The sequence below is a fragment of the Onychomys torridus genome, chromosome 10 (assembly GCF_903995425.1).
Source record: "Onychomys torridus chromosome 10, mOncTor1.1, whole genome shotgun sequence".
In the NCBI taxonomy this organism is placed as follows: Eukaryota; Metazoa; Chordata; class Mammalia; order Rodentia; family Cricetidae; genus Onychomys; species Onychomys torridus.
In genome coordinates, this window is record NC_050452.1 from 56,564,738 (window position 1) to 56,576,528 (window position 11,791).

The window sequence follows — 11,791 nt, forward strand, 5'->3', positions numbered from 1 at the left end:
GGGAGGCAGAGATCTGTCTGGATCTCTGTGAGTTCAAGGCCACACTTGAAACAGAGCCAGGCAGTGATGGCTCATACCTTTAATCCCAGTACTGGGAAGCACACATGCCATTAATCCCAGGAAGTGATGTCTGGGCAGAGAAAGGTATATTAGGCATGAGGAAACTCACTCTCTTTAGACTGAGGATTTCGTAGAGGTAAGAACTAGTGGCTAGCTGTTCTGCTTCTCTGATCTTTCAGCTTCCACTCTGATATCTGCTCTGGGTTTTTTTATTAAAAGACCATCTAAGATTCGAACAACAGGGAGGGGAGTCTTAAGTCTAAAAGTGGGAGAAATCTACTCGTCTGTACACTGATGGGAATAAGCCCAGAGAAGGAGGCAGCTAGAGGTGCAGGAGGAAGAGATGGAGGCCAAGCAGAGGCAAGCAGGGTTTTCTGTGAAGCATCTAGAGCTCCTGGGAGGAGCAGTGGGAAGCACAGATGTGAGGGTGAGAGTGTGTTTCCTGCTGGCACCTGTCTTCTCCATGGCTTTAGCAGCATCATGGTTCCAAGTGAGGAGGGAAGTGAGTGTTGGAGGCTTAAGGATGGAGGAGAAGCAGGTAATAGCTTGCTGTGTGGCAGGTGAGGCAATGGAGCCTGGAGCAGAGAAGAAAATGGTGAGTCAGGTACCTAAAGTGTCCATGGGCACAGGCTGGAGTGACCGGGAGGTCAGCAAGCTACAGTGCAAAGTGGGACATTGAGGAGATGGGAAGATGCTCGGAGGGACTGAAAATTCCAGCACACACAGGGAGAACACCCTCATTCTGAGCTGGCAGTGAGGTGCAGAGAAAGCACGCTCTTCATGTCAGAAAAGTTTCAGGCAAAGTAGGGACCTGGTTTCCATTTGCAGAAGAAGGCCAAGAAATGAGGGCGAGTATCAGTGACATGGGATTCCAGGGGATGTGTCAGGAAGAAATACAGCAGTTGTGAGAAAGTCACTAGAAAGTTCCATTCTGCTTCATGGAGAGCATGCTCCCCTTCCCAGCTCTGCACCCAAAGCCGACAGATTTGTTGAGTGGATGGTGGGAATGAGTGAGTGATGCAATGACAGGGGGGTGGCGCTGGGTTTTCCTCTGCCAGATCGTGGGATTTCTCTTTCTCAAACTAACCATGATGAACTAAGAGCTTATCCCCAAGTCAACCACAACATTCTTTCCTTTCCTCCACTTCAGTCTTCTTTGTGTGAGTACCTGTGGGCCTTCTGAGGATCACTGGCCCTAAACCATGACCTTCTGCTCGCTCCCTCCCCAGGAACATCAAGACGTGGCTCCTGTATTCTTCTGAAAGGCAGGCTGCTATGGAGTAGAAGCTCCCTCCCCTCCACCTCCACGCACACAGAGCATCAACACTCCCTGCAAAAGAACATCTCAGCCAGACACATGCTTGGGAGCACCTCCCTCTTTCCTTCCCAGGCTGGGACCTGCCAGCCCAGGTGACCAGAGAGCTGCCAAACCGAAGTTAAGAAGCACTCATTGACTGGCGATGTTTATGCAGTTCTGTCCTGCATCCGGAGGGGACATGCATGGTTCCATCTACTTCTAAGTTTTCATTTTTTATTTACTTATATTTATTTTTTTAAAGTGTAAGTCCCATTTTATGTTTCCAAGATATTTTTTTTTCTTCTTCTGTCTTTATGAAGCCATCTCTTCACATGGGCTTTGGTGGAGGTCATGGTGTAGCACCAGCAGGTCTAAATCATGGTGGGGGTGTTCGGTCCTTCCGGGCTTCATGGGATCGATTCCTGACTACCTTGCCATGAAGAGCACAGATCACACAGTAATGCAGCTTGACACAGAGTTTGGGAAGCATATAAGCGTCAAAGACACTTGCTTCGGATGTGTCCCTGACAGCAGTGGCCTCTACAATGTTCCGAATGACGGACTTCTTAATGGCCTTGTCCCCGGGCACACACCAGGCGCAGTTCGTGTAGCGAATTGGCTGCACATGGCCGTGGCCCTTTTTGGCACTTCTTTTTTGGTCTGAATATGAAAAAGATATCCTATTTTAAAAGGGGTGTGACTTACTCAGTTTCTGCCCTTTCTGCCCAGTAACTGCCCGCAGCCCCAACAAAGCAAGCCATACAGGTCTCAGGCATTTCCAACCCGGACTTAGAAGTGACACCACCTTATCACTGCCTCCTCCAAGGCTCCGACTCGCAAGTCCCTACAATCCGAGACCCTACTTTTCACCCATTGCTATACATCTAGGTTTTTAATGCCCAGCCCCTCCCTCTGCCCCCACCTCACAGCTGCAGGTTTTCACTGTCAACGTATTTGCAACCTTTCTCTGGCCAGGCCCTGCCAAAGAAAACCCAGAAACATTCCCAAGAGAAAGACAGCTCCTCCCTGGGCTGCAGGAAGAGTGCCAGGTTCCTGGTTTTATCAGCGAAGCCTGGGTGTTTACTGAACCGCGTGGTGAGCTGGTGAGAGCAGAGAGTGTTCACCCAGATGGCGATCTCCTGGGAAACTTTGGAAAGAAGAGCTAGAGTGGTGGGCATCGCTGATGACGAGGGCCTGCCCCCCGGTGCTTAAATGAGCCTCTGCTGTCACTGCTCAGCGTGTTCTGCAGGACAAAGTGCCTCTCAGAGGAGCCCGGACAAGAAAGAAAGAGACCTGTTCTATCACCATCCTCACTAGTCAGAATCCAAGGCTCTGGAATGAGCGGACTTTGCTTCGGAAACTTCCTCTACTACTCTATATGATTTTTGAGGCGTGACCTCACCTGCCTGAGTGCCAGGTATGGGAACAGCACTCACCACTCAGGGTGCTTGTAATGATTCCATAGTCAACAGAGGCATCAAGTGGGAGGCGCTCAGCTCATCTTGGCTGCCATCTTTCTCCAGTGAGTTTATAATATAGTCACCCTGTTCCAGCATAGCTAACCTAGCATGTTTCCAGAAGTATCCTCTGGAACTTGAGAAACAGAAAAGGCAAAGTAGTAGAAACAATGCTCCATCCTTCCTGGGTCCCCGAACAGGCCAGCCAGGCTTCCTCTCTGGACTCAAACTTCCACACTGCCTCCCACATACACACAGTCACTGGGCTTCCTAATGGCCAGTACCCTCCCAGGCCTCTGAACCTTTGCATATGCTGTTCCTTCTACCTGGAAAGCCTTTCCTCTCCTTTTTGACCCAAATCTTCAACCCATTCCTTAGAATCAGGGTTCCTCACCAGGAAACCTTCCTGGCCTCATGGGGCATGGGTCCTCTATGCTTATACTGTCCTGGACTGCAGATACAGGATTGTGAATTGCTGTGTGCTGGGCCATTTCAAGCCAGACCAGAAGCCCCAGAGCCAGGGCCTGGACTTTCCTCATCTATGAAAATTAACAGAGAAGGCACTAGAAGTGAACACAAGTCATGTGTTCACTATTTACTGAGCATGTGCAATGGAGCCCAGGTACATGGGTCTTGTGGTTACAGAAAGCCAAACTCCCGGAAGACAGAGGACACAAAGTGGATAAAAACCATATGCTGAATCAAGTTGTCGCCTCCATGGAAAGGAGTCCTCTCCGCCTGCTCACCGTTGAACTCTCCCCTTCTAGCAGGTCTGAGCAGTCTGTCTGCTGAGGGAGTCAATGCACCCAGGAATGCACACATGACTCTCTCTCCCCAGAGAGGACCTGCAATCCTGAGCTGTGCCTAGCCTGTAGGCCATGCACTGTGGCTGCTCTTGCACAGAACTTCTCCGGTGAGATTGTTTTCTCCTGAGGAGCAGATCTGAACCCCATGGTGTCTCCTGCCTGCTACATAGAGGTATGCAGTAAAGGAATTTTCGTTGGTGATGGCTTCCCATTTGAGGCTTTCTTCTGCAAGGATAAGGTAAATAGGTAGAGCTGCAGGGAGTGTTTTTTTAAACCAGGATTTCCTCTAAGTTGAGAAGATGGATCACAGTGGAGGCCTAAGGCAGCCCTAGACCAGGCGTGGTATATGGTGGCTCATGCTTACCATCCCAAATTGGGGAGCTGATTGATGCAGGACTGTCTTGAGTTCTGGGGCCAGCCTAGGCTACAGAGATCCAGCCTCATACAAGCAAACACACAGCAACAACAGAAGGCAAACGAGGAGGCCCCAGACCCTAAGCGTTGGCCCTAAGCACTGATGCTTCCTCCAACTCTTCCCAAGTGTCCCTTCCAAAGACAACGTGTGACAACTTCTCACTTCGGAGTGGACCCAACAGTGACGAGGAGGGCGGGCCTGCCGCTCACGGCTCTCCCAACTTGTCTCCAGCTTTGGACAGAAAAAAGTGTCCAGTGTCACTTAAAGGGTGATGTAGGGGTGACGGGGGCTATAAGCAGACAGACACCCTCTCATGGAAATCAATCTCTCTCTCTCTCTCTCTCTCTCTCTCTCTCTCTCTCTCTGTCTCTATCTATATCTTTCTGTCTCCCTGTGTCTGTGTGTGTGTGTGTGTGTGTGTGTGTGTGTGTGTGTGTGTGTCTCGCTCTGTCTCCCTCTCACCTGAGAATGTATTATCTAGGGCCTCCCAAAGCTAGGCATCCCCAGCCTCCTTTTTACTAAATTGCCCAGGCTGGCCTTAAACTAATTTGTGTCTTCCCATCCCCCCCCCCCCCAGGCAAGCTTTGAGCATAGAATCTCACCAACCCCTGAGTTCCCTGAGCATAAAATCCCACCAATCCCTGAGCACAAAACCTCACTATTCCCTGAGCTTGCCCCAGGCTACAAAAATCCACCAATCCCAAACCACCCTGGAAAGCTCCGTCCTCCCCCTCCCCCAAGAAACCCTATATAAGCTCTGTACCCTGCTCAGTTTGTTGCTGCTTCTCACCCTAGAGGCAGCCACCCTCCCGGATTCTTCTTTCCCAATAACTCCTGAGTGAGATGTGTTGTGAGATGTGACGCTTTCACTGGACGGAGCCCACCTGTAACAACTTTCACCAGAGCTGGAGCAGAGGAGAAACACTTTTCCTGGGGAAACTTCTCTCTAGGGGAGCAGAGCTGTAACAACTTCACTGGGAAAACCCTTTCTCATCAGAACGGAATTGTTATACTTGCACTAGGGAAACTTTTCCCCAGAGCAGAGCTGTAAGCTGCTACCCTTACAGTGTCTTTATGGTATTCCTTGGCTCCCGACTATAGGATACTTTTCTGCCTGAGCTGCAATGCTTACAAAGTGTCTCTTACTGTGGAGGCAGGCTTTGAGGTCTCATATATGCTCAAGCCAAGCCCAGTGAGACAGAACACTTCCTGTTGCCTGCAAGTGTAGGACTCTCAGCTACTTCTCCAGCACATGTCTGCCTGCACCCTGCCATGTTCCACCATGATGATAATAGACTGAACCCCTGACCTGTAAGCGAGCCACCCAATTAAATGTTTACCTTTTTATAAGAGTCGCCATGGTCATGGTATTTTTTCATAGCAATAGAAACCCTAACTAAGGTAGGGCAGGAGCCTGGGGGTCTTTAAAGCAGCCACAGTGTAAGATCTGCTTACCCAGAAAGGATGAAGGTTTTCCTCCAAAACCATGTAGATGGAGCCCTGTTCTCTCACCCTTCCCTGCCTGTATTCTCTAGTCCCTCTCCCCAAGACACTTCATAGGGTTATTGTGTGACTCACTGGTCAATGTTGATAATGGACTTAGAATCTTAGGGGTGAGTGGTACCCAGTATTAAAATATACTAGTGTGGGTTAGAGATGATTTTCAGTGGTAGCACAGTTTTCCCACCATCCGTAAAACCCTGGCTTCAATTCCCAGAGCCACATATAAATACTCTAGAGGGAGACACAAAAGCAGACAGGCACACACTCACTCAGGGAGATTGCAGCTTGGCACTTATTCATCAAGACACCATGGTGGGATGTAGATACCCAGTCCCATGAGGACAGAGAAGCAAACATGGGCTTCTCTTCTCACACCTGCTTCCAGGCTGTCCTTCAATATCTTTTTCGACAGCTGCTCCAGGTTGGCGTTCCCACAGCTGACCACCAGAGGGAGTCTCTCTCTTTCTCCCCCTACACAGCTCCTTAGGAAAACATTCACCTCTGTTCTTACCAAACCCAGTGGCTCACTCTGGTCTCTCTGCAAGTGTTTACCACAAACCCGAGTCATCCACTTAATCACACAGGTTCATACCAAGGTTCTGGAGGCCAGCTCTTCACCTGGCTCCAACACCCACTTATTATATATAGTCTAGGGGTCTTGATCAGGTCCATTTTCTCTGCCAGTTAAAGAATTAAAAGGCAGGGGGAAAAAATGAAGTGCAACAGGTAGCCGCAGAGAAATCAATCACAAGCACTGCAGACAGAACCAGCCTGAAAGAGGTTCTCCATCAGCTTGAAAGAGCTGTGAGCAGAAACACGAAATGAGGTTCAACCCCACTCACGTCTCCCAACGTCTCTCTTGGGTAGAGAAGGAAAGGGAGAGAAACAAATGCAGACTTCCTGGGGTGTTTGTGAGAACAAGAACAAGGGGGATAGACCCCCAAGTTTTCTCCCTACATCTGCAAAATTGGGTATGGAAACTCCCCCAGGACTAAATGAGGTGAGATGTAGATGGCTCTGAGCATACTGCCTGGCAATGACCAACAGCTTTTGGTGTCTCGGCTCCCTTCTTGGAGCTGGAGAGACAGCTCAGTGGTTAAGGGCACTGGCTGCTCTTCCAGAGAACTCAGGTTCAATTCTTAGTACACACGTGGCAGCTCACAACCGTCTATAACCCCAGTTCCAGGGTGTCCTCTTCTGGCCTCCTCTACAGGTACTGGGAATGCATGTGGTACACATACATACATACATACATACATACATACATACATACATACAGGCAAAAAACACCCCTATGCATAAAATAAAAATAAATGTATAAAAGCTTATCCTCAAGTCTCCCCCTCCAGAAGGCCAGGTCCTGAGGGATTTACTCTGGCTTATGGTTCCCGAGGGATAGTGTCCATTCCACTGGGGAGACAGGCGACAGCTGGGGAAAGCATGGTGGTGGCAGCAGGAGGAAGCGAACAGACCACCTTTTCATCTACCCAGAGGAAGCAGAGAGAGAATGGTAAGTGGGGTGAGGCTCTATGCCCTCAAAGCCTGCCCACAATGGTGTACACCCTCCAGCTTTAAGGTTCCCCTCTTAAAGATTCCCAAACAGCGCCACCTACTGGCGATCACGTGTTCAAATATGTGAGCCTATGGGGGACATTTCTCATTCAAACTGCCACATCATCTTCTAGGCAGGACATAATCATTGTAATCACACACACACACACACACACACACACACACACACACACTCACACACTCACACACTCAGCAGCTGTGGATGCCTGCACTGAGTCTGCACCAGGAGGGGATCCAGGGACCTGACTCCTCACTGCTGAACCATTTACAGATAGATTCATGTGTATTGACCTACCAGGCTCCAGGGGATAGCTCCGATCCAGTGCTTGCACAGAAGCCCCTAGTGAAGCTAAATGAGTCAGAAAAGTGAAACCCGTGAATCTGGCAAAGAGGCTGGCAGGGATGTGGGAGAGGGGGAGTTGGTAAGGTTGGGAGGGAGCTAAGAAGGGTGGCACACCCACACAAGTGTTCTCTGCAGTCTGCAGTGGCCTTTGGGCAAGCTTCTTGTCCTGGCCCAGTCCCGTGGGGAGTTCTGTCAGGAGGCAGATGTGCATGAGACTCCATCCTTCTCATTGCTGTGACAGGAGCAACTTCACAGAGGAAGGCTGTGGGGCTCGTGGGTGCAGACTCTCCATTCTAGAAGGGGAAGGCATGCTGGACTGACTGTCTGTGGCACAAGAGTCTGAGGAAATTCATGGTAGCAGAGTGTACAGAGGCGGCTCCTCAGAGTGGGCCTGGTATCAGGGGTGGGGAGGCAGGGGTGCAACATTCTAATGGCTTTTTCTCTTTTTTCCCCCTTTTATTCCATCTGGGCCTCCAGACAATAGGATCATGCCACTCACCTTCAGTTAACTCCCTTTAAGACATCTGCAGAGATACACCCTTGGGTGTATTCTAAATCCAGTCAAGTTGACGTGGAGAGTCCCCACACAGTGACCTCCTGGCTTGTTCATTTAGTTAGTTAGTTAGGGTGTGACAACCTGACAATACTCCAGTGAAACTCTCACAAGCATACAAGAGATGGGCTTACAAAATGTTAACTGATGTATTATCTGCAATGTCCCAAACTTACAATAGCCTACACGCTCACTGGTTGAAGTCTGAACCAGTATCTTGCAACATGTAAGCTCACAGGAGTCACAGGAGGACCCTACAGACGGCAGGTGTGAAGGGACTGTCTCTATGTGTCACTTCCAAATCAAGCACTGAATCTCTCTCTCTCTCTCTCTCTCTCTCTCTCTCTCTCTCTCTCTCTCACACACACACACACACACACACACACACACACACACACACACACACAATGCAAGGTAAGTTTCAGAAGGCTAGACAGACGGAGTGATAGAAAAGTTGACAAGTATGCATTCTATCATGTAGTACCTGTTGTATCTATGACACACAAACGTTAAAACACACATAATCTTATACATGTTACAGAGACAAATACATACATTCACAGTGTAAAAACATGCCTGGGCGTAACTAACAACCACATTCAGAGAGAAGGATAAAAGGAAAGGTCTTGGGAGAGGTTACCAAGGAGACTTCAGTTATGTCTGCAATCTTGTCCTTTTTTTTTTTTTACATGTATGTATATGCGTTTGCATGAGCACATGCTTGTGGAAATCAGATGACAGCTTTGAGGAGTTGGTTCTCTCCTTCTAGCACGTGGGGTCCTGGGATTGAACTCGGGTCATCAGCCTGGGCTAGACGCGCCTTTGCTCACTGAGCCAACAGTGTCATTGGTTCAACATCAGAAGATACAGCCCCTGTTCAAACCCTGTATCCCTATGTAGCAGGCTAGCTCATACGGATGCTTGCTCTGCTCTTCCGCTAGCTGAAACCGCACATAAAATCTTAAGGTCTCTAATATTTCATGACCTTTATTCTGAAGCCCCTTGGACTTAATGTCTTCAATCGCCCTTCAGTTAACCACCCCAGCTCCTAATGGTCATAGACTTCCATCCCTCTAGCGCTGCTTACCGGCTCAGTGGTGAGTTCACCAGCCTGGCACCCTGCTGTGCCCACCCGTGGCTACCCTGAGCGCTTCCTTCCTGCTGATCAGCTGATCCGGAGTCGCTCAAGAGCCCTTGACATTCTCCTCTGGACTCCCTGGAGAGGTTTCAAGTGCTACAGAAGGACCAGGGACAACATTGTTTTTCTCACAGGGTGACTGTCCTCAATAACAGGTACCAGGAAGCCTGAGGACACTTATCCAGAATCAAAGCTTTTCCGGGAACTGTCACCAAGCCTCAGCTAGAACACAGGAAACTGCCCACCCCTACTTCCCTCAGGGCCACCTGCCCCAAACTGCCTTTGCCACAACAAAAGTTACCCCTGGGGTTCTTGGGGTGTCAGGGAGGCCAAAAGTAGTGGCCCTGAAGTGACTGTCCAAATCATACTTTAAAAAACACTTAATAAACCACTTCACCAGTTTAGCCTGGGGATCTCAAGAAAAGCCCAGACCAGCTCTTGTCTTTCTCTGTCAGAGCCTCCCTCACAGGCAGCTCACCCCCTGCCTCTTCGGCCTCTTCTAACACTAAGAGAAATGGACAAGTCCATGCAGGCTCCAGGGAAGACTGGACAGGAAGCTGGAGAGCAGACAGGTGGCCTGTCCTGGCCTCACTGCCCTTCAGCACTGGACTCTATTCCCCACCCCATCACCAGCTAGCAGGGTTCTGCTCTGTCCACCAACAGGGGCTGCTCCACGGGGAGCCAGGCAAGAAAGCCCTGGCCTCCCGGATCTCACACCCACAGGCAGAGGTAGCTTACACCCAAACAGATAACCCCATCACATAGCACAGAGGTTTGTGTTAGGCAAAGAAGCGAGGCGAGAGAGTGGGAGAGAGGTGGCCTGTGACAGAGGAGGCCAGGAGGCATCATCTGAGCAGTCTGACCTCTAGACACACTGAGAGAGCCTGGAGGCATCCGAGGGAGACGTAGTCTGAAAAGGGGTATCTGAGGGGGTGAGGGGAGATACAGGTGATGAGAAGCCGGCAAGGGATGGATCCTGTCCTAGCATTGGGAGAGCAATGTCATGGCTACCATTTCACAGAAGGAGAAACAGAGGGTCTCGGTGGTGATGGGGCTCGCCACAACCACACAGTTTAGCATGTGGTACGGCAAACCAGGTCTGACTGCAGGAGTGTGGTTTCCCAGCTACCCTAATCCTTATTTTAGATAGCTCATAGTGTGCAGGTGGCCATCACTGGAACCCCTGGGGAACCTGGGATAGATGTCACAACAACATATGAATATTTAACACATATCACACAACAGCATTTTAATATTTCTGCACTAAAGCCTACCTCTTCAAGAAGTCAATGGAGCACCCAGAGTCATCTAAATTCAGGGGCTGCAGAGAGGGCTGCGCGGTGAAGAGCGTCTGCTGCTCTTGCAGAGGACCCAGCTTCTTCGTGTCACACTTACAACTGCCAGCTAACTTTCATAGTTCAGAGCCTTCTGCAGTCCCTCTGAAGGCTTCGAGGACACACAGAATAGAGATGCTGGAAGTGGAGGGCATTAAAGGGGACCGGAAGTCAGACCACCACCACCCCACCCCCCATACACAGATTTACATCCCAGCACTGCTCAGCCCAAGCCAAGAACAGCCAAGGGACTGGACCACGCTGGTGCACACTTCCTGCTATGGGAAGTGTAAAACTGCTGGGCCCTGGGGCAAGAGCTGCAAGCAGCAATGGAACTTGGGAGTCCAGGTCCATGGCCCAGTTAGAAAACACACAAGGCTTGGCAACAGCTAGATAGACAGCCTGTGGGGCAGAGCTGGGGAGACAGTTCAGTTGAGAAAGAGTCTGCTGCGTAAGCTTGAAGACTTGATATAACCTGCTGCCCACCCAGAAGGTGGAGACAGGTAAGGTCCCTGTAGTTACCCAGACAACATGACAGGGCCAGTGAACCCCAGTGAGAGATCCTGTCTCAAAGGACAAGGTGGACAGCTCCTAAGGAACAGACCTCTGGCCTCTCCACACGCACACACACACACACACACACACACACACACACACACATGCATATGTACCTACAAACACACATGCAACCAAAACATTCACACACAGAAAATAAAATAAGTAAATCTGAAAGAAGACTTTGTCGTCGTTGTTTGTTTTTTAAAGAGTTTTACTGCTAGGCTGTGTCCTCAACCTCTACAAGAGCGCACCCAGTGAGTGCTATGCAGCAGGAGTTGAGGATACACCGGCGAAGAAAACAACCAAAGGTCTGGTTCTCTCACACCAGACATGAGCTCAGATTCAAAGACCCCTTGCACAAAGAGGCGCCCTGAGCTGAAGGCTGTGTGAAGAGGAGAAGGCGGGGAGCCTGGGGCAGGAGCCTCCGTTTTGCAGAAAGAGTCAAATGATGTCAAAAAGTTGCAACAGGAGATGCCCCCACCCTGGTAGGAGTGTGAGGGAGAGTGTCCCTGGAAGAGGGCAGGGCCAGGGCAGAAGCCGGAAGCCGCAGCAGGGACTCGCTGGCCATGGCTGGCCCGGAACACCTAAGGAGCAGAGGGAGGAGAGATAGGCTGCCGCCGCAATCATCACTTCAGGGACTCTGTCATTGATTACAGATGGGAAAAAGTGATCATTAGGGAGTCCTAAGCCATGTGTTATGGGTTTGGAGTGATTGTCGGGGTTACCTGTCGGGTTTGGGGAGTGAGGGTGAGCTC